Below are 24694 nucleotides of genomic sequence, written 5' to 3'. Positions count from 1 at the left end.
TTAAATTTTTATATTGCTAAAATAGTGCAGTTTATTCCCAGGTCCTTATCTACTTGGTGAAGTTTTGTATCTTTATTAGTTAATTTATCGGGAAGGGTGATTAAAAACAAAGCAGAAGACATGCTGGGTGCAGCTTATTAATAATTAAACCCATATGAGTTGGCAAATCTGTAAGCAAACAATTGAGAGAAAGCAAGCCTGTTGAGCAAGAAAGTCTGAATTATAAAGTATACTTCCCAGTTGTCAAAGACAAAAGTCTTTGCTTGTGAAATTTCTGCTCATGGTTATAATGGTGGTGAATTTTGTTCTTAATTCTCAATTTGCTTACACACTTGTGTCACACCTAATTTTGACCTTTGCTTTTTTAAAAAAAGTCATGTTTATGTTAAATGCAGAGACTATTTGTTAGTAGGTAGAGTGGAAAGTTAGTCTGGGTCAGCGTTAACTTAAGTCTCACTTAACTTGTCCATGAAGTGGAATACTTCTTTTTGTGGAGCACAATCTGATACTGAGTCATATGCTTTTTGAGTACTGATAAAGAGCTTATTGTTCCTATTAAAAGCTGAGATAATTGTTGTAATACAATTGCCTTCATCTATAGGTTCAGAATATTTGCAACTAAAAAACAGATGCTTTAGCAAAGGAAACAATCATAAAAGGTCACAACAAAGTGTTTGCATCTTCCTTAGGAATAGTAACTGAGAGGCCACAGTTATTAAGTGGCAAACACTGGTTTTACTATCTTCAGATATTAATTTATGGCAATGGTGGTATTTTCATGCCATCGTAGCAACAGAAGAATATAAGAAGATAAATAAATACATGGAAGATAAAAGACTGGGAGGCAAGGATGGAGGGAAGGAAAAGCTTGAAATAGTAGATCTAGATAGCCAGATGTAGTGTCAGCTTGACAGAGACTGAATAAATCTGCAGACATTTGTGGCATAAAGAGAATGGGCAGCAAACGGTTCAGCTGTGCTGCTAGAGATTGTTTACTTAAGATGTACTGTCTCCATGCGATCCCATGAGAGCCATATGAGGCTATTTCTACAAATGAATCAGTATTTAGAGGGGTTTATTACTTTTTTACCCCCCTTAGAAGAATCCATAAAGAAATACTAAGCTATTCCTAGTGGAATTAGCACAGTGAAGAAAGTGGAAACCTCTATTTCTGGAGAGCCAACCATTACTTTAGAAGGAAACCAGCATTTGTCCTTGTCTTTAAAAAATAAATAAATAAATAAAAAGTAATTGTGAATTGGTTTATCTAAAGTTATGAGAGTGAAACCATCTTAGTATAAGAAACTGACAACAGAAGGGGAATTAATATTTAAAGATTCTATATTACTTGTGTATCTCAGAGCCGGTACTCTCTCATGCACTTCATCTCTGCTTTTTCCAGAATGAGATGCCACTCAAGGAATAGCTCTAAATGGTCCTCAGAATCAGTTCAGTCCTCTACAGCAACTAGGCATGTAAAGTAATATGAATTTGAGCACCCAAAAGACAGTTTTGGGTGAACAGATTTACATCAAATGTTTCAGAGAGCTTAATTAGATTTCTGTTGCTTTGCCATAATGGCTGAAAACATCAGTCTCCTCCTATCAGAAGAATATACAATACCCTCGCACTGGTGTCTGCCTGGGGTATTCTGCCCTCACTCTGATTGTTATTTCACACTTTATACTTGAGCATTAATTGTTTAGTTATTCATTAACAGAAAATGTAGATATTTTTAATCAAACTTGAATTGCAAGGGACTGGACAAGCATTTTAACAAGCAATCCTAAGGAAGTTTTCTAATCCCTCTGGCTCAATAAATATTTATGTATTTTGTATCAAGTAGCACAGTTCTCAGAGGAACTGAAGATAACCCACCTCAGAAAGCTTTAAACTGGGTGACTGCTTTGAAAGGTGGTAGACTTCAGTTAATTAATTTTTGACACTAATTGAGTAAACTGAACCGGTAGACTGTGTAACAAAAAAGTATACAAAGAGGAACACCACCTCAGACTGCCTTTGAAGACCCTTGCCTAGAAGGTTGGTATTTCCTCATTATTTCAGATATTTTTTATTTATTTATTTATTTATACAAAGTGCAACAGTTCCAATAGGAGAGACTAAGGAGACTTTTCTGGGCTAAAACAGGGAACTTCCAGAAAATGGCATGGAAGCTTAGACTTCCAGAAGTGTTCTGTGATCTGATGCACAAAACAGTATAGATGAATTTCTTCCTAATTTTAAAATAATCTTAAACTGCTCCTTTAATTTTCATGTCTTTTTCTTGATTGACCCTCCCCCCTCCTTTCATTTTAAGTCAGGTAAAAGTTGTGTTGAATGTATGTTTCCAAAACACCTAGTAAAGGAATGAGAGGGAAAAGGGTATGTTCAGTCTGAAGTAAAATTTAGGTTTTTATTTCTATCTTCACTTTTGAGGAACCAGAAGATATTTATTTGTTTTGTGTGTGTTGTTTTTTGTGGTGTTGTTGGTTTGTTTTCTCCCTTAAACCCTCGGTATGTGCTTTATATCTTGTGCCTAAGAGGGAATTTGGGGCCTTAGATTTTTAATTAATTTTGTCCTGGTTCGGGCTGGACTAGAGTTCCTGTTTGTTTTAGTAGCTGGAGGAGTGCTGCAGCACCCTGAGACCCCAGGGGCTCCCCAGGTCCCAGTGCCCTCACCTGTGTGCGGGGGTGGGGGGAGCACAGCTGGAGGGCTGGGCTGGGATTGGCTGATATTCCATGTCATGTGACATTATGCTCACCATATAAAGGCAGGAGAGGGGTGGGAGAGGCTGCCACTTCTGGGGGTGTGGCTGTGGGACCTTTGTGTTTGGGATTGCTGGCTGGGAGCAGGCGGTGTCGGTTGGCGGGTGGTGAGCAGCTGTATTGTCCATTACCCGCTGATACTGTTGTCAGTGTATTATTCTGTTACTATTATTAAACTGTTTTTATCTCAACCCGCGAGTCTCCCTTTGCCCCTCCGATTCCCTCCCCATTCCCAAGTGGGGGGAGGGTGGGTGAGCGGCTGTGTGGCATTTAGCTGCTGAGTAGGCTCAAACCACAACAATTTTTAACTTATTATTAATTTGGTTTCAATGCTTACAAAAATTCTGTATTTTACAGCTGAGACTGTATGCAGACTTCATGAAAAAAGGTGCATCAACTCAGTGACATGGTCATATAGCAGAATTAATTTTACTCATTTCAATGTTGATTCTCCCCTTCCACATTGTTTTGCTTCTTTGTACACATATATTTGCCCATTGGAAGCTGAAATGAGCTTTGCAACACTTTTCATTAAAATTTAGGTATTTCTTTGGGTGCTGCAGTGCAACTGATCAGTTAATTACCCAACAGAGATTAAAGGAGTCATGCAATACAAAATTCAATTAAAGGGGATGGTTGCTTAATATCTTTAACTCTTTCTACAGGCGACCAAAATCACCGTTATGTGAAGCTAACTGTTTTATTTTGTGTGTGTATTTGCTATTGACTTTACTTCCCCCCTCCTTCCATTTTATTATAGTCTTGAATGCTACCTAAGCCCCCTGTAGTTATTTACTGGTAGTACTGAAAAGGGTGACTTTTGGACTTTGAAGTGAATGATTAGAAATTCATAGACTGAAGAAACAAATTCACAGATTCAGTGAGTATGATTATAGAAATTTAAGAGGATGATCCATTGCTCATGAAGTGAGAAGACAGGTTTACCCTTGACTTAGAGCACAAGAATATGAAAACCTTTAGACATATTTTGTCATTTGGAATGAAGTTGTGTGTAACTTCGTTTGAGTGCGTTTATGGATGTGGAGGTGACTGTAAGATTATCTGAACCTACAAAATCTAATCCAGAATATTAAAGTAGGTTTAATTTCTACAATAATAATGATGCAAGGTCTTTCAGTACAACTTTTGTGCAAAAATAAAAGTAGGAGTTGTGTATTGAATGTGCTGATTCCCACCAGGCTTAGGAATCTGTAAGTCTGACACACATCTGCTCTGTGTATATGTTGTGAGTACAGATTCTGGATGTAAGATAGTTATTTTGAGTTATCATGTAAAATAACTTAGTATGGTAAGAGCAATATCATAAATGTTTGTTTGAAAATAAAATCACTTAGAAGTAAGTTAAAATACTTAGGTCCTGAGCACAAATGAAAAGGGAAGAGTTAGATTCACCAAATAAGGAATTTTGACGTAGTGGCTCTGGTTCCCGGGTTGAGTGTTTATGGTTCCATGCTTTGTGAACTCCCAGGATAGTATTACCATGTCCCTTGGTTTTGGATGTTCTAAGAAATCTTCCTCAACCTGTTAGAATTGTTCCAATTTGAAAATGCTTGGTCACTGAAGTAGAACAGTATGTTTTACTCAAACACTAAATCATCTTGTACATCATGTGGAACATCTGGGTTCCTGTTCCTCCTCCAGCAGTCCTTTATTTATAGGAGTTGATGTAGAACTAGAACTCCCCAGGCCAGTCCCCTGACAGACATCAGTGCCTGCAGTGACTGGGAAATGCCTTTGGGATGAATTCCAATGAAAATGACCGTTTCCTTTATATCTTGATTAATCTTTTGTGTTAAGTGGGATTTAGTAATAGTAGCATACATATGTAGTTATAAAGTATGCATACTTTATAACTGTATATTGTGACTATCTACTGACTTATAAAATTCATTTTCATTGTGTAAAAATGTACTGATTGGATGAAGTGGTTCCTATGTAAAACTTAGTAATAGAAAGTTTATTATAAAACACTGGTTATTTAAATGCTAATTATTTTAATTTTAAATATTTCATATTTTCATCTTACATTTTAATTAATCTTATTTACTATCTTATTTTCTTGAACTCTTTTTGCAGTTTTTATTGCACAGGAACATGAAAATCGATGGTGTCGAGTTTTTTTGTTTGGTTGGTTTGTTGTTTGTTTTTTTTTTTTTTTTTTTTTTCACCTAAAAACACATCTACTTTGAAACACAGAAAACCTCAGAGGAATAACATAAAGAAAAGCAGTAGCACAGTTTGGTCATACTGCCATTTTATCAGCTTCCCTGAACATGTATGTGTTTCAGTGAAATAAATTTTCTCATGCTGCGTCCATTTGGACTGCCGTCTTCAGTTTTCTGGATTGAACTTTAAAGAGGAAAATAATCTAAAATGGGCCTTTTTTTTTTAAAAAAAAAAAAAAAAGCAATGAAAGTTCTTTGAGCGTATCTTTGTAAAATCCAAGGAACAGAGAGGTTATTTTCATCAATTATAGTAGGAAATAAAATGGATTCACATTCCAAGATCAGTTGGGTGCTTTAGAAGATCTCACGGGGTGGGCTGTTACTTCCCCCTGTTTTTTAATCTCTATTTCTTTCTCCAGAAGTCTACCTTCCCCTGAAGGAGTCTGTCAGACCTTTCTGCTCTGACTGTCATAACTAATTACAATATCATCCATCTGCAGTGAGCAAAATAATATATTTTTAGAGCTAATAAACTCTGGAAAATCTGGGTGAAAATCTATTGTTTCCTTTCACAGGTACAGCTGGCGCAATCTCTTTATAGCTGTGCAGAAGTAAATTAGTTTTTATCTTTACTTTTCTGAGAGATGTCCATGAAGAACAGTCTTTCTGTTCTGTCACGTGCACTGATTGTTCCAGGATCTTCTGCAGTCCACTGGAAGTCGCTTTACTTGTGCAGCTGTGATGCTTCATTTGGGATTGGAGGGAGAGTGTTACAGTAAATTCTGGAAACTTAAGTGGTGTTTTGTTTGTTTGGGGGTTTGTGTTTTGTTGTTGTTCATTTGTTTTTTTTCTGTAGCCTTTCATGTCCAGCTTTAGTTAAGCTGCAGTGAATCTTGTTTTAAAGTTTTCTAGGAGGCGGAAGTGTCCAAGGAACTGATAATGGGGAGTTTTATATACAAACAAACTGTGGGAAGAAAGGATCTGGGGCTCATGTTGACGTATCCAAGCTAGGTTTAAACAAGGACTATGATAAAACTATAATAATGGATTAATGCTTCTATCCCACAAGAAATGCCCTTCCATCCTGTGTTCCCTTGATAAGCAAAAGTGCTTATAGTTGCTTCTGTTCTGTTAGAGGGAGATTTTAATAAAATACTGTGATGTACGTCAGTATGGGAATAATAATAGTAGTTGTTTAGGCGTTCTGTTTCTGCAATTATTGCACACCCACAGTCTTTTTATTCAGACTTAGCAGACTTAACAGTTGCTTTCATAGTGTCAAGAACACTTGGAAGATGACAGCCGTGGCATATATTGAATGTATCATTGTTTATTAACGAAGTCTTAAACTTGGTCATAGCTGAATAAATGATTGAAACAAGTTCTAAATTGTGTTAGGTAACTTGTGGCTAGCTTGATATGTAATTTGTAAACTGTTGGTGAAAACATATTAACAATTGTTACATGTTGAACAGTCTTTGCCTCTGCTCTGCCTTTCTAGGTGATAGTTTGTTACACTTGTCACTAGTTAACAATAACTTTTTTTGATTAGATGTTCTGGTGACAGGCTGGTATGCTGACGTTCCTTCCTGGGATGAGCATAACTCCTACTACCAGAATGCTGGTGCAGGTGCAAATTATAAATTTTCTTTTCAGGAACATTGGCTGGTAGTTCAAGACTTCATTTAAAGTTCTTGCCAATAAGCGAAGTGTTAGAAAGTCAGCTAAGCGTATGTAATGCTGTGAACACAGTTGAAGTCCTAAAAAACCCAATTGCGTGATATAGTATGCATGATTAATATAACTTCAAGGAAGGAATTCAGTCTGTCAAACTTCACTGCCAATTGCATTGATGACAACCTGGTGCCTTTTTGCAGAACAGTTTCTCTTACATAACACTGCAGGCATTTGCTGTCTGTGATGCAGAACAACTTGATAACAGAACAGCTTTTAAACAAACCAAACCAAACCCTGAAGGTTTGTTTTTCTTTGCTAATAGTTTGACTAATGGGATTTATTTATTTATTTAATAAAATAACTATTTTAGATGTATCATTCAAGCTTGAAACCTCATCTTTCCTCTGGAGGATTTCTGACATACTTTACCTGAAGAAAATGGTCTTGAAAGACTCAGCAGTAGTCTATTGCTTCTGTTTCACTTTGTCCTAACACCTGAAGGTGTTCTTCAGAAGTGAAGACTAAGCTGACAGATCTTTCTGATGTATCAGAACACAAGCTATATTTTAGAACAATAAACATTATTCTCATGCCACTCAAGCATGAAGTGTTTAAACATTTTCCTTAATAGTATATGTGTTCTTAGGTATTCTGTACACTATTTATGAAACTATCACTGACTTGTGACTCCCCGACTAACAAATTGTTTCTAGTGGAGTTGCTACTGATGTCATCAACTCAAAATTCTGGGTAGTGTCTCAACAGGAACAGATTTCTATTGTTATGTTATTGATTGTTCTTTTGAAAAGTACATATTTAAACTACACAAAGATGAGCACTTGAAGTGTTGTTTTGAGTCAATCGAAAATAAAGGTATGTTTCTCCAGCAGTGCTCCCTTCATTGAAACACTCTGCAACAAGTGAAAAATAAAGCCTTGCTTTATTTAATGTGTGGAACCCAGTCACTCCCTGTATGCATTTTGACAATGAAAATCTTTCGTGTCTTCAAGTGCTATCAGTAGAAATACAAGCAGGGATTTCTGTTGTAATTTTGAATTCAGAATGGGTCATGGAAAGTTATAAACACTGTCAGTATGCATGAAAAGGAGAAAATAATTATTGCAGGCCGTGAATAACATTCTTGAGTAGAGTGGCTAGACGAAGCAACAAATTAAGGGCATAACCCTGTACTGTGATGAATGTTTTTATATACAGTACATAGAGATTTTCCTTTCTCATAACCATAGTAAGTAGAAGGAAATACAACATAGAGGAGGGTTCTCAGGGAATAAGAAGTATTTTCGTCTAATAGTATGCTGTGGCTTGCAAAAGAGTCTATTGAGAGAAGTGAGTAATACCACAGTTGTTAGCAGTGTAACTATAAACAGGATCAGTTTTTTGTTCTGGCCAAACTCCAAACGGAAGTCTTTGTGAAAAGAACAGTTTAACAGGGATCCAGGCCTCTAGCTGGTGGAACAAACTGTTCAAACCCCTGTCCTGATATGAAGTTATAAATAAAAACTATCATAATAGCTTGGAAAAAAAAAAATAAATGTCAAGGCTGGTACTTGGACAGAGGAAATCTGCACTATACTCCAAACTGTTGAAATTATTTGCCCAAAGACAGGGTAAGACCAATGCGATCCAGATCTCTTGAACTGGAAAGGTACATAAAATCAAATGAAGTAGCTTGGTAAATATTAATTAGATGACAAAGGTCAAAACTGGAGTTGTCAAAAAGTGTTGCTCCTTACAGGGGAGGAAGGGAAGGAAGATGCTGAAGGAAAACTTAAGTGTATGTACAGGAGACGGTCCGAGTTTTCATTTTGAATTAGTAAAATAATATTCCTGTTCATAATCCCCTAAATCTCAGAAAAGTATGGTGCAGGTGGTATACTACTGGTATTGCTGATGCAGTAGCTTTTAGAACATGTAGGTGTATAGCTTCATACATCTTGGTTGGTGCCTGGTGATTATTTTAAGCTTGTGGTGGTCCTTGAATTTGTTAGATGCTTTGAAGTGTTAATAAGCAAAATGAGGTACTCATGACCCATTAAAAGGCATACTTTTGGGCACAACATTTCAGATGTGTTGAATCATATCGTGAAATGTGTATCTGTTTAGTTTCACCTTGTGATTTTGGTAAACTAATGTCTTAGAATATTCTAAACATTTGAACATCATATGCTGCTGAGACTAGATTAGAGTGTTAGGTACAATCTAAATGGCAATTTCAATTTTTTTAATTGCAATCTCAGATTCAGTCCTGTTCTGTGCTGACCTGACAACCTTCCCATGAGAAATAGTGGCTTGAGGGAATGGTCTTGTATTCATGCTGCCACTGCTGTGGCACCCTTCTAATACAGACCACCATAATCAATTAAGGTATGTGGCAGAACATCATCCTTTGAAAGTGCCGTCTTCTACCATTGGCTTATGGGTTGAGTTATTTTAATTTTTAATTGTCAGTGCTTAGAGATCAAGGGAGATCTTTTTGCTTGTCACTCTGTCAGCAGTATAAAGGCCTGCCTGAACAGAAAGTCCAGGAATCTTAAGTAGATGTGTAGGAAAAGACAAATAATAATCAAAAAGAATGTACAGAGTTACAAATCTTAGTAGGAGGGGAGTACTCTACCTGATATGTATCATCTATGCCAGAAATAAATGGGGAAGATGGAGAGGTACAACAAGATGGGGTGGGGGGAATGGGAAGTGTGTGCTAGTAGACTGAAACAATAGAACAGATAGGTCAGAAATAGGGCAGAAAAGGCTGTCTAGCTATTCAGTACAAGGGAAAAATGTCATGGTAAACATTCTAAAAACAGTATTTAAAAAACAACCAAACAAAAAATAATCCCAAATGTTGTATCTCTGATATTCTATCGTTGTTGTTTCTGAGCTGATGATGTTTTGTGTGAATATTTAACTAATCAATTCTTGTTCGAATTGTGGATTCATTGCAGGTATCTCAAGGTGTGCTATGTTCTTTAGGCAAAGAACAAATTTTTCCCAGATTTACTAATTGCTTCTGTGTTGCCCCTGTCCTCCCAGAAGGAGTTCAACATTGGTAGCTATTATGTTCCTTTTGTTTGTATTTAGCTTTATATCCCTAAGTGATCAAATGTAATGAAAGAAATCCCAAAACACCAGTAGAAGTTGGTCTCTAATGTTAATTGCTTTGTATTCCTCAAGTAATTTAAAGAGGCAATCCTAAGTAGTAGAAGTAAAAGTGCATTTTACATACCAACACTTTTAGCAGGCTAATGGTAGCACTTGTAAAAATAGCAACAGCAGCCCATTCAAAACTGCTAAAAATATCACATGGCTATTAAAGCTTAATTGTCGAGCACAAGGGGACTAAAATAACAAAGTAGAGGTCTGGCCTTGCTCCTGCCCTTCTGTGTGTGTGAATTGTAATTATTTTTACAAAAATTGTCATTTCTGTAGCAGTGCATCTTACATCAGCCACTATTTCTCATTCTACACTAATGTTACTAATTCTATTACGTGACATAATTTTCTGAAATTCGAGTGCTTGTACAGGTTTTGTGGTCATCATAGTTCAGTATATCCCTGCTGACTTTAGTTTTTTTTTATAATATAAGTTTCTTTAAGTTCCATATTTTAATACTTCTCTCAGCAGCTGTGTGCTAGAAGTTTTATTGTCAGCCAGCAGCGCAGGTTTCTGCAGGTGCAATTCACAGGATGAAGCAAATAGTGAAAGCTAACAAAGCTGTAATTTGATGTTAGATATCCTAGAGCATTACATGTGTGCAAACTCTCACTATTGTTCTGGACCACAATTGGTAATGTCTTGAGGACACATGTTTCACTGCATTTATTATGCTGGTGATTTCTATGACCTTTTGATATATTAGAGTGACTGTTAGATTTTATTGGTGTTTTCAGAAGAAATCAAATTTAAAAAGCAGTAAGTTCAACTGCTTGGTCTGTTCTGTCAGAAATAATTGCAAATAGTCTGGCTATGACTGCATATTAACTTAAATCTGGTTGTGTCTTCATTTCCTTATGCTTTAATATTCAGTGATAACATTTTGAAATATGTTCTTTCAAGGAAAATTGGTATCCCTTGAAGAGACAAGAAGGAATACCTTTTTTTTTTTTTTATTTGTATCCTTTTTCCCTATCTCAGTGAAGTCATCATTGGTATCTGTAGAATTAATTTAACTCTTAATTACAGAAGAAAAGTGATACATATGTTTTCATATGTACAGGTTTTAGGTCTCATACAAAATCTCTTGAAATAATAAAAAGTATGCAGTTATTTTATTTACCTGATTGAGACCCCTGTTAAAAGTGTAGGGTAAATAAATTAGTGTGATTTGCAGTAAAGCATCACAGAGTAAAACGGTGAATAGTCACTTCTCAGCAAGCCTGTTCAGGGTCTGTAGAATTTTGCCTAAAGTGGTAAGTGCATTACGTGTAAAAATAATAAATGTATTCTTCTGAAAATATTATTTAAAATAATCTTGAAATGTTTTTAAAATTACACACACTATGAAACCTCTTTCTATGTTTCTGAATTCCAAGTGACTAGAGTAATTTGTACAAAAATTCCAGAAATATGCCTTCAATTGAAATACAAAGCTAAAATGATTTGGGTACAAAAGGTGGAGACTACTTAATGAGATGATAAACTGAAAGCAATTAAATTAGACTGGAAATATTTCTGCAACCTTACGTGTAGTAGGAATGGCCTGTTGAAATGAGTGTTATACATAACTTGGTACTCCCTCTGTTTGGCAAAGTTGTTTTGCCACTTGGTTCTTTAATTTTATGAAAGTTACCAGATCTCCAGACAGCCAAAATATGTTAATTCATCTTGTTCATCCGATGTTGGTTAAAAGAGGGCAAATAAAATTCCTAGCCTTTGCCTAGTGATAGGTCGTAGTTCAGTTCCAAATCCTGTACTCCTTTTTTGACACAAGAGTGCCAAATGCCACTCTCCTCTGCCTTGATCAAAGGGGAACTGTGGACCAAGTTAAGGACAACTTTTATTGAGTAGCTGACCAAACAGGTGTGACCATTTGCATCTTTCACAAAAGAACAGCCCATGTCTTTTCCCCTTGACTAAACAAACGGGCAACTGCAGTAACTGCAAGTCCTTCCATTTTAATTATCAAGCACCTGCTCATCATGAGGTGATTGTATTGAGCAAGAGAGGAAGAAACTGTGTGAAACAAATTGAGTCCTATTCCAGAGGCATGCAAGCCTCTGGGCAGCTGACTCAGCAGTTAGTGCTGAAGTCCATTCTCAAGGTTGGAAAAGCAGTAAGCAAAACTCATTCATAAAAACCCCAACCAAACAACAACAACAAAACCCAACAAACATATAAAAAGCAAAAAGTCCACATCTCAAACACCATAAAGCACTCCCTGCCACTAAATTTATTAAAATATTATTTAAAAAATATTTTTAATGTACATATCATTACAGAAAAACTGATTTACAAAACACTGGATTACAAATGCTGGTAAATTGGTGAGGATGGCATGCACTCAACTCCCTCATATAATTAAATGGCAAAAGGAGTTATTTCCCCAATTTCCATACCTCAGAGTTTGACCAAAGGAAGCAGACAGTGTTTTGGCAGTCCGTTCTGCTTTTGATTCCCGGCAGGAGCTGTGTGGGACGGGGCAGAAGCTCTCTGAGGCCACAGCTGCTGCCGGTGCTGGGCTGGGGCCTGGGCCCTGCTGCTGCAGCAAACCTGCTGCTGAACTTGGGGCAGGCACGGAGTAGCAGCGTGGTGTGGGCAGCATTAAGCAGGTGATAATTGCAAATAATTTAATGGAGCTATGCAACAGCAATATAAAGAAAATAGACGGGAGTAGCTGAAGGTGAAATAGCTGTGCCTACTTTGTCACCAGTAGTTAGAACAGCCTGAATGAAAAGGGCAGTGCTATAGAGGACTTGTGAATAGCCTGACTTAAAAATATCCCATTTTGGATACACTTTTGCAGTGATTGTTTCTAGATAAAGAAGCTTAGTGGGCTGTTACTGTCTTGATCTTTATGCCCAGGGATGCAGTACTTAATTCTCCTCCCACCACTAGACTTTGAATCCATTTGCTTTTATTGCAGTTTTCTATTTTAAAAAAATCAAGTTTTGTAATTTTCTTTACTGTCACATTTGCTTCTGAAATTATGTTCTGTTGCTCTGTGGGTCACATGCTTTGTCTGTAGATATGTTAATACCGTGTTTTCTCAAGCTGAGATTTAGGGGCACTGATTTTGTTAATGATCATAAATTAAATACTCTAAGCACAAGTACCTCTTCACAAAACAGAAATACAGATTCATTGTTTCTAAATATAATTACAAGTAATATGCTTAAGTTTAAGGATGGCTGCCTCTTTCTGAGAGGAAAAGCTTACAGTGCATTTTCCTGTCGTGTCAAGAAGGACCAGGCATCCAGAGTGGCTGTCAGAAGTATTGCAACTGCACTCCTAGCAAATCTGGAACTACTCTATGTCCCAGTGAATATTATTTTTCTAGATTCTGTGACACTCTGAGATCACCTCCAACACTGTCCCTATCACTGCATGTTGGAGATGCAAATATACCATAGAGATTCTCCATCCACAGCTACTGGCATGGTATAAATTGAGGATGGACATAGCACCAGGTTTAAGAGTAATTTTCCCCTCTCTCAGTGGATATTGCAAAGTGTCTGTTACTGAGGACTATGGAAGAGAGATAAATGAAATAGGATACTTCAGGACATTCTTTTCTGCATTATTGTCTACATCTAAGTGAGGCAGTGTCACAACAATCCTGAATGTTATTTGTGTACATCAAGATGCTCAGATGTGCTTTGATGCTGGATGCTGTTATGGTAACTGTGGTGTGAACCTCACCTGCCTAGATTCATCATAGAGTTCATCCTTGTACAGTATCGAGGACACTGTTCCTCTTACTAAGCAATACCCATATTTATAGCTGTTTTTTCCTTTGTGACTTCTAAAGCAAAGTCCATTTTAAAGGACACTCCAACTTCCCACTGGTTTGGGTTGAGTCACTGCAAAGATAGTTGCTGAGACAGTTTTGTTTCTTACAATGCTGAGTCAACAATTGGATGTTAATCGCAAAGTTCCTAGCAGGTGTTTTATAAATATCTTTTTATGCTAATGACTTCCCAAAATGATATTTTTTCAGGCTCAATGAAGCTGTTAAGGGTTATGAGAGTGGCAGATAGTCACAGAGATGAGACTTTATTCATTGCTAGCAAATATTAGAACAACTATTTTGTCCTTTCAACGTTCTGAAATCAAGTAAATCATTAGTTTTTTCACCTCAGTTAAGGAAAAGATGCCAAAAAGAAGGCACAGAGAAAATGTAAATTGAGGGAGAAGAAATGGTGTGGGGTGTGCGTTTATTTTTCTGTGGTTTAAAATGGGTATCATTGCTCTGACAGTTTCTTTCCACTGCTGGTAATTTGTAAAAACTGTTTCTTTCATCTTTACTTTTTTTTCCATAACCTGCATAACAAATCCCTCCACTCTTTTACTGTCGCTAATTATTCTCAAAATATTTAAGGTTTTTCTTCTCTTCTGTAACTTTGATTACATGTATCCATAGTTATTGTGGTTTATTTTCTAGAACACCCCCATATCACAGACCCAGTTCCATGACATAGTAGACCTTTTCTTTGTTCTTGTTCACTGACATAGCAGCATCTCTTTAACAATGACTTCTGTGGTTCAAAACATCTTAATTGACTTGTTTACTTTACTAACTATAGTGGTTGCTATCTTCTATTTCAGTAGCTAAAACACAGAGAAGTTACTTAAGCAACTTTGAAAAATAGGTTTTAGTGGTATTTTTCCACTAGAGAATTGATTCTAGCAGTTGACTTTCACCTTACCATTGAGGAACTCTTAAAATGAAACTTCAAATATATTAGCAAACTCTCAGTAAGTATTCATAGCTTTTAAACTAACCTTCGCAATGTTAATATCTCTTTGTAGGGTAGATATGATATAAACTACACAGCCACCTTCTCAAAGTTGTCATGGAATATATTGTTTATTGACTGCCTGGTTTGGCTATCATGAAATTTGAGCTTTGCAAGGTGATCTTATATGTTATGCCATTATAGCTTTGTTAGGTGTGGGAGCAGGCCAGGATTTTTTCTCTTGAAAATCTAATTTGAAGTATAAACATACTCAAGAATGTTATTCTACAGTAGTATCTTATAAAAGGAAAAACCTTGTCTCAACACAGGCAGTTGGAAAGCATCACTACTTTCAAGAAGGAAAGATGATCACTAGTTTTAACCATACCAAGCAAAGGACAAAAGATGGGGAACAGGAAAATGTGAGGACACTACATTTATCTAAACAGATATTTAGTTTAGATAGATTTATGCATTTCTATAAAGGCAGAATTACAGTAGATTTTGCAGGTTAAGCCAATAAAATTATTTCTTAAAATATCTCCTAGGAAATGTAAATTACAAAATTACTTTTGTAACTAATTTCCCATGCAAGAGTGGCCTATAAATGTGCCCCCTCAGTTTACTCTAGCACTAAAACCCAAGACAATATTTAAATTTTCTCAGGCTCCTTTTTAAAAACAGAATGGGTTAGCATTGTGTGTGACTTTTTTAACCTTTCATACTGTTTTTAAAACATCTGAAAAAAACTGTAATTGTTGAACAATTGATTTGTATTATTACAACTACAGTACTTCTGTGTTTCTTTGAGTTGATTGTAATTTGATGCTAGCATCTGAGTACTGGTATAATGTAATCTGTTACCAGTGACATTTTTGTGCCCTGACAGCTTTGTTTCTAGCATGTGGATAATTGTAAATTAGGCTAATAGAGTTTTTAGCTAGAAGAAAGAGACCTCTTCTTCACCTTGTTCTTGAATGTGTGTTAAATAGATGTGTACAACAGTTACTCATTTTGTTTAAGTATGTAATATATTACCCTTATTGTTTCACTTGTCACTGTCAATAAGTAATGATGTAACTTTATCTAGATTGTTGAGTGTCGTGTTGTGTAACCAGCCTTTTATTTTTTTTCTTGATAATATCTTAAGTAAAAAATTTCTTACATAGGAAAGTAGTATGTAACCATATTTGTAGACCTACTCTAGTGACTTCTACAACCTTTCTGAAAGCATGTTTCATCTATAATTACTCAAGCAACATAATTCACTGTTCTAGATATTTATACTTTATAAAAGCAAGTAATCTTCAATTGCACTAAAACAATAGATCTTCCTAAACTAGTAATTATTTAACAGTAATTTTATAACTGGGATTTTCTTACTTTGTCTTGTATGATCTTTGTTGTGTTGACATCATGGTTTTATTCACAATTTTCCCTATTTAAGATTCATAATATACTTTTAATTCAGGTTTTTTCCTAAGTCTATAAATGAAAAGGGAATTGAAATGACTCAGCAATTAACTAGATCCCTCCTTGGAAGTTATACTTACATCAAATATTCAGGACTAATTTGAGGAAATAAATATTTTGACTTTCAAATATTAGGAATTAGATAACTGGATAGCTTCTTGATGCATCAAGGAAACTTGACTGTTATTTCCTTCTCCTTCCATTTAGTTTATTCAAGAGAGAACCTATTTTTCTATCAGAGTTCAGGGATAGGTTTCCTGGTAATGTACCTGGATAAGGTAAGAAACGTTACACTAAAAAAGTAATAAAATTACAGAAATTGAGTCAGGGATTGTCCTATGCTGGTTTTCAATCAGAAAACTGCCACCCCACTATTAACAATACTGATAAACTGTTTGTGTAATGCAGTCTTAAGCATCTCATAACTCTTGTGTTTCTGTCGTGTTTGAGAATAACTTGCTTTTAATTTTTCAGGAGTTTAGAATATCTGTAAAATACAGCGTTACCCAGTAAAGAATAATTACCATTTAAAGATTTTAATTGTCATGTATAATAAAAAGGAAATGCATGCTTGGACTGCGTAATAAAAATAGAGTTGAAATACATTTAGGAAGAGTTAGTCCTAAAAGAATACTCAAATTGTGACTACCTCATTATAATAGTTTTTGCTATTTATGGGAATTCAACTTTCACAGATAAGAAACCACTGAATATTTTCATGGTAAGAAGGGATCAGTGATTCAAATTAACCAACTGTATTTTCTGTATGTATGATAAAAGCTTTAGTTTTACCAATCTTAGGTGTTGTGTTTTGGTTGTTTTTTTTTTGTTTTTTTGTTTTTTTGTTTTTTGTGGAAGTAATACATACCTGTTAATAGACTCTTAAAAATCTTTCTTTATGTTCCTTTTGGAGCATAACAATAGTATGGATATTAAAATAGATTGAAGTAGTAAAGCAAGTGAAGGTTAGGACTTCTCGCCTGGGTTTCCTTTTGTAGGTGTTTTTGGATATTTGAGCTGTGCAACAGTGTTGTGGGGTTCAGATTTAGATGCTCTGCTTTCAGAGCAGGAGAGAGGGATGAGGACCCCATTAATGTTAATCCCTTGTATATGAAAATGCTGTAATAGAGGAACAACTCCTTCACTGTATGTGTTGACAAGTGGTTGAAGTACTGTATTTTTCAGTCCAAGTCAGGATTTAAATATACTATTTGTCATTAATCTGTCGGTGTAAAATAAAAGGATGAATTCTTAAGTGCTTAACTGGTGTTTCATGCCGCAGGAATTTGATCTAGGATTACTGTATCATGACAAATGAATGTGTTTGTGGATACATTTTTTTGAAGGCAGTAACCTGATGTATGTATCTGCAGAATGGTTTAGCAGAACTTATGCTTGCTGTTGCTGTGAGAGCCTGTTACCATCAAACCCAGGTGTAATGTAGTGTTAAGAGTAATTAATAAATGACATAATGATCTCAGAAAAGAGGAGAGAGTGTTCTATGTATTTATATGCAGAGAACACTTATTTAGATTTTAATGTATTCAAATTATTACTTAGTAGTAAAAATTCAAGACTGCTAATAAAATGTACATAACTAATCACCAAGAGTTTTGGGTTAAGGAGTTTGTAACCTGGCCTACAAGATGATGTCTGTCAGAGTTGCATCTTTTGATGAAAGTTGAAGCAGGGCCCTTGGATAAGTAAAGCCTGTAGTACTCCTGGCATGCCAGAACCAAGACTTGTTGGATTCAGGTTGCTTGGGAATGCATCCCATAATAACCTCCATGGGAGGCTGAGCACCGGCCTGAGACTAATAGTCAACAAGCAGTTCCCTCTGTTATCAGCATCCTTGATGAAGGGTATCTGAGAAAATCCATTGCAAGGCAGCTGGAGAGGCTGAAAGATGGACTTTAAACATGAATAGGGTGAAGGTGAATTTCCTTTTCCTGTTTTCCAGATAGTTTCTTTATATTTGTAGCTGCAATGCCTATTTAAAATACTGTAAATAAATATTTTTATTTCTGAGGAATTTTGAATTCAGGGTTATTTAAGATAATAATAACACCAAGGATACAGTGAATGTAAAACTCAAACCTTTTATAGTGCTCAGTAAGCTGTTCTAGATGCTGTTACTGCTTTATGCCTGTATCTTCATAGCTCCTTACATAGTGGAAAGTACTTTAATGGCTTCCAGTCTAGAGGTCAGGAAGCTGATGTTTAAGAAATGGAAGATTAAACTGTATCCCTGAAGCACAATATAACTGTCTGGGTTTAAACCCTTTAGAATCTGTTCCTGTTACAATCTTAGGCTGGTCAGCAGAAGAGAGAATGAATGGGATAACTGCAAATCATATTATTCCTCTCTTTTTTTCTATGTATTACTTCATGCTCCACTGCTTTTATCAACATTTGTAAAACTTCAGTGGTGTGGGAGTCTATCAGGAACTTCTAATTGCCACTACAACTCTAGGTGGTGTACGTGCCCCCACTCCCTGAACTGCTTGCTCCCTGTATCATCCCTTGCATAGCACAATGGCAATAGGCCCTGCCGCTAAGGTCGTGCATTTCCTGCACTTGTATAAGCAGTTTACTTCAGGATATTTCAGTTTGTTCCTTGGCTGTTTGCTGAGGTTAACTTACTATGAATTCTTAGTATTCTAAAAATAGTATTTAGATTTCAAAACTCCCTACCTGTGCCTAAATCACACATACATTTGGTTTCACCAGCCCTTCGGAACTTAAAGAATTTGAGTTATTCCTTGATGGAGCAGAATTCTTTCCTGACAAAACACTGATGCATTTGTTAATAACAGTGGAAAACAATAATAAAAGCAACAGAATGACAGTATTGCAAAATAAAAGTCACTCTTATTTGCCTCGAGAAAACTGGAGATATGACTCTTAAGGGAGATAAAGGGTTACATTTTGCTTGAACAGTAAAAGACAAATGTTTTCCAACATTAAAAATTAAAAGATACTGAAAGAGGGAAGAAAAGTAGCTGCCAGATAGAATCTTTTTACTTTGTGATGGACCTGGCTTGTTGGCTCAAACTAAGAAGGATGGAAAAGCGTTTCTGTAATGACATGAACATGCTGGATGGTGAACGCAGTCAGCAGTTTGGACTGAGACCTGCCACCAGCGAGCACAGGTTTGATCCCGGCGGGCTGGGAGCTCTGCTTGTGCCCGAGCCAGGGGCTGTGCTGCCGGGCAGATGTCTCCAGCCTGCCCTGCACCTGTGTTGCCTGAGTCCTGAAGGCTTAGGGAAACCCCTAGAATGGATGGCAGGTCCCTTTCATTAGTTTGTTCTCTCTGAAAAGAGGGGTTGGTTTGCATGTGTGTGTCTTTCTGTGTGTGCTGGAAACATAAACCTGAAGCCGTGACTGTAGAATGGATGCTTCATGCAGGGGAAATCAAACAAAAAGAATTTAAAGCATTAAGAGCTCATTAAATTAAATCTTTATGTGGAAGACCTTTATTGTTTCTTGTATTGAAGTTACTGTGGTCAAAAACAAGAACTAGAAGCCTGTTTTTATTCAATGAGCAGCTGAATGTTTTGCTGTTCTTCCAGTTTCACCATTATTTTAGTTCTAGCAGACTTGAATTCTGAGATTAATTCTGTGATAGTTTAGGGTTTTACTGCACTGTAATCACCTGTTCAGGAGTCTATTTCTTTGCCATGAAAGACAGCACAGTCTTGCATCTGTCTTTATTCACTTGGATTTTAACAAATTCAGCTAACAGAAGACAAATGATTAATATGAGTTAACTTGATTTTGTTGAATAAGGCAGTAGATTTCTCTTTCTCAGTAAACTGCTGAGATCCTGTTCCTGTGTTTTGAGTAGTTCATTTGAGCAATGCATTTACAATTTCCAGCAGCATCTTTTTCTGTGGACTTGGTACATCACAGGAAAGAGACTGCCATATAGGCCAAGGCATGCTGGAAATCACGAAGTGTAAAATTTTTTGTTTGTTTATTTTCTTATTTACTGCTTGCTTGCTCACATTTGGAAAATAATGGAGAACTTAACCTTTTAGTTATAAATTTGTGTAGCTAGCACCTGGAATCTGATATAGTGATGGATTAAACTGAGAACATGACAAACTAAATAGTTTAAAAGGCAGTGTTGTAAAGTACAGGTGTGTAGGATTATCTGAAAATGGTCTGAGTTAGCAGAGGGCCTCAGAGTGACACATACGGTAGACTACATCAACAGTTACCATCTGTGTAAGATCCATCACGCAGTTTTGTCTTAAAAATAAGAAGTGCAAGTTAGATACACTCATGGAAGCTCTGCTAGTGGAAGTTCAGTTCTGCTGAGCTGAAAGTGGTTCAGTTGAATTGAAATCAATGAATAGTAGTGGAAGACTTGACATTTAATTTCTCTGCTCACAAAATAGATGTGGATGTTTAAGGCATTGAGGACAGTCCTCTTGGATGAGTTCTGCATGAGTTGTTTTGGTCCATTTTCTCATTCACACTCTGGTTCCTATAAAAATGATTTATTTTACAAGGAAGGTCCTAAACTCTAGAATAAAACTCTAGTTTGGAATCATAGCATAATAGGAAGTCTTCTGGCTCCTAAATGTTAATATAGGTTTACTCAAAAGTACATGAAGTAGCTCTGATTTTAGGTTTTGATACAGGCAGTCTCATAGTCAGCAGAAGTGTTAGATTTGAGTTTGTTGAATTAGTTTAGGAATTTTAAGAGATATAGCAACGCCAGGGTAAGTATGCTTGGTTGTATTGCTACTTAGCACATGATTTTCCCTTGATGGCGTGAGGATTACCCCTTCCCTATCCAGAGGGTAACTGTGGACTGATCAGAGCACTGTTTAAGGTGGTTTCAGATTTGACACACAAATGTGATGTGCTGATCAGGATGTTCTGTCACTACTCCTGTCAGTGCCTTTCATCACAGTCTATTCAGAGAGGCAAGATTTCAAAGGTCTCAGGTTTTTGCTGTACACTGAGTATTACTCAATGACTCAGTAAATCGCTATAGTCAAGTACACAATGATTATCTTTCTGTACTAGCTTAATGTAATTTTCTGTCTCTATTTCTGTATTCCATGTCTTGTTGGTACAGAGCTGATCTCAGATCACAGGCAGGGGGTTAATATCTTGCAGTGGTCTGGCAGGACACAATGTCAGTAATTGTCATTGATGGATTAACCAGCTCCATCACTCACCTTTTCTTGATGTGCCAGATCTGTTCTCAAAGCTTGCTTCTGCTATCTGTTTGTGTACTACCTGTCCTGAGGAAAAATGGACAACTTAATTACCAATGACAAACTATCATGCAACTTTCAGAAGCACTGATGTATCGTAGTGTTTTTTTTTCAAAAAATCATTGCTAACATCATGAGTTTCTTTGTCGATGTACATTTCTGAATGAATTCTACTCTTCAAACATTTTGTCATGCTAACTCAGTAAAAGATATTCTTTATGTTGTTTCTCTTCATCTATTGAATGTCATCTTTCTGATTTGCAAATCTAGCAAAATGTAATAAAATATAATAAAATACAGGATTAACTGTGAAGTTATTAGGGTTTTCAGATTTTCTAGGTGTAGTTGTTTTGGCAAGTGGTTTTAGGACTGAGACAGTGGTAGTGTTGAGGAGACTGTCAGAGAAACATCCAGATGTTAGCTAGAAGTCATCACAAGGCTACTAGTCCAGAAGAGGTATATTTGCAAGAAGATATAACATGTCTTGAAAAATTAATGGAGTTGGCAGGAACAACAACTCAAAGTGATTCAGTAGTTCCTTTACTGTGGGGGTCTCAACCGAAATAATTTCCTGCAAGACTTGGTTGAGCCACTACTGTGAAATTGTCCTTTAATACTAGATGAGGTGCAATGAACATGAATATCTTTCTGGTTTTACTATTTAGATTTCACTGTTTGTAAAGATTAAATATCTTCCAAATGTTGGTCATAAATTCTTATAATAGAGTTGTAGAAAGAAGACAAGATCTTTGCCAAGCAGTCTTGAACAGCATACTACTAATAAACTTAAGACGTCTCTCCTAGGAAATTTGAGCTCTGTAATAGAAAGGATGTTTTCAGATTAATCTAAATGACTGTATTATTAGAGTGCAATGGGATGCTCTCAGCCAATCAAGAATGCTTTTTTCCCCAGTCAGTCCATGGGGTGAAAAACAGACATATTATCTGGTTCCCGTTGATGGGAACCAGGAGGAGAATAATCAGCCAAGAGTTACCCAGTAAGCATATGGATGATACACAGATAAGGATGGAAAACAGTGCAGTGTGTTCTCTTCTCATTTATACTCATTGCAGTCTGAGTTGCGTAGATGGGTCCTGATGAATAGCAGTGTTACATAACAGACAAACTAGTCTGGGAATGGAATAGCAGTACAACCATTATGGCCCTCTGAGAAGACATTTTGGTACAATGCTGCTTGTGTCTGAAGTTAGTCTGAATTAATTAAGCAGATACATGGTTTGTCCATAGGACAAGTATTAGGTAATGGCACTGAGTAGGGAAAGATTTAAAATGCTTTCGTAAGAAAAGGTAAATTAGAGGCTCAGTTCTAGTTCTGAGTCGTGTCCTTTTCTCCTCACCCCTGCATTTTGGAATGCAAGAGGTATTTTAAAAGGAGAAAAGTAAGAACTTTCTTCTTCCCCCTAACTTCTTTTACAAGGAGAGGTCATTTGGGCAGTTGGGAGCAACATAGATTTTTGTACAGAGACATATGTAACTGTTGGGAATTATCATGAGTTTAAAGTGAAGAAAAGAGTGTTTGCAGCATTGTAAACTGCAGTTACTGTCCCACCAATGCAAAAAGGGTAAACTGGAATCTTGGTGTAGGTGGTCTCACAGTACTGTGAGAGGCTATCGAGGAAGGGTAGCTCCTTTAGGCATATGTGTCGCTTGTGTTTACAGTATCTGTTGGTACTTGTCTGATTTTAGACAGATTATCGGTGCCTTGCATAACTTGATGTAGTCAGGGAAAAAGTCTTCTAGAACAGGCATACTACACAAGATGAAGACTTCTTGAAAAAAGTTTGTTGTTCATAGGACACAGCAGGTATTTTACTCTCACAAAACTCTTTGACGTGCACCTGCCTTTCTACTATACTTACAAAGTGTGCAGCCATAATGTTAAATATAGTCCTTTTGGGCAGAGAGGAAGAATAGACTAGAGAGGCAGTAGGATATTTATATAATGAATAAAGGCTGAAACATGCTGCAGGCTTTAATTAAGTCTCCAGAAACATTGTGTCAGAAGAAAATAGATACCAACATGAACTGAGTACTGATCTACTATTCAGAGATCATAACCTTGGTCTAATTACATTATTAGTATATAAATTATTGCATGAATTATTTAGTTAAAATTAATATTACAGATATTAGTTGTCATTAATAACATGGAGGTGCCTTTTTGTCACAGAAGAGCAGATTAACATTATAATTACTGCATGAAAAATAGATATTGATGAAAAATTGCTGTTTGAGACATATCATTGTCATTACATTATATATTTTTTTTCTATTCACTTTTCTATGTTCATTACTCTGCATTTCTAATTATTGCCCTCAAGAAGATCTTTTATCTTTGTGATTTATTAGTGTATAAATATCAATATGGGATATTTCAGCAAATAAAAGAATACAGATGCTTGGCTACCTGTGGAGGGTAAAGCGGAGACAGATGAAACTCTGCAACAGCTTAATAAACTAACTTGCAAGTATTGCAGCTATGGTTTTGTGAATCTGTACTGACTGTGAAATCCTGATCTCAAATAAATGGCTTGCCATTTATTTTCTTTGTTTGAATTCTTTTTTTCCCCTTTCATCTTCTTGACGGAGGTGAGAAGAATCAGCAGTGTAATTAAAGCCACGATACACATAGCAAGAAATTAGAGGTGTTGACATTTTACTTTTTGCTCAGTGCCAACTGTTGGAGAATACTAGCTAGACAACAGTTTAACACAGAAAAGGGTTCTCAGTTTGAGATCTTCAAAACAAATGTTATGACTATTTTGTAATATTTGTGCAGAAATGTTAAAACACCCTATTTGCTAGTGACCTCCTGGAAGTGCTCAGAAATGAGTAACAGCTATAGTTAAAAGCCCCCTGAGTGCCCCTGTAGATGGATTTTTTTTAAGTAGAAAGGTCTTCTGCATTTGAATCAAAGAATCCTCATTTATCTTTGGTTGGATAAACATTTGGAATCTAATAGTAAACATATAATAACAATATTCTATAAAATTATTTTAGTGAAAGAAACTGAGACATCTGAGTGGCTTATCCACAAGTTCTACTTTCTTCTCATTTTAACTGCCTGTTATTTTATGGAATTCCATATGTGGATCTCCTTTCAGATGTCCTCTGTTTGGGAGAACCTCAGAGTTAGGCTAAATTTTCCTGCTGCATAATTGTATGCTTTTCTTAGCCTTCATGCATTATGTATATCACTCCTAGGTTTTCAGGTGTGAGTTTCTTTTTTTTACTGCCACTAAACAGTCATGTTTCTGTTAATTCCAGGTCATATGCAATTGGCCCAAAATCATCATTTTCCAGCTTTATCACTAGAGAAGTTAACAGGAAAGCTCTTCTGCCTTTCATGGGAGGCTGCTGGTCTTAGCACAAGTGTTCTATGAAACTGGTAAACTGCTGCTTACAGTTGCGTCACTCATTAA

The sequence above is a fragment of the Tyto alba genome, unplaced genomic scaffold (assembly GCF_018691265.1).
Source record: "Tyto alba isolate M040663 unplaced genomic scaffold, T.alba_DEE_v4.0 Super-Scaffold_5, whole genome shotgun sequence".
Classification (NCBI taxonomy): Eukaryota; Metazoa; Chordata; class Aves; order Strigiformes; family Tytonidae; genus Tyto; species Tyto alba.
The sequence above is the reverse complement of the archived record's forward strand: the minus strand, read 5'-3'. Positions refer to the sequence as shown.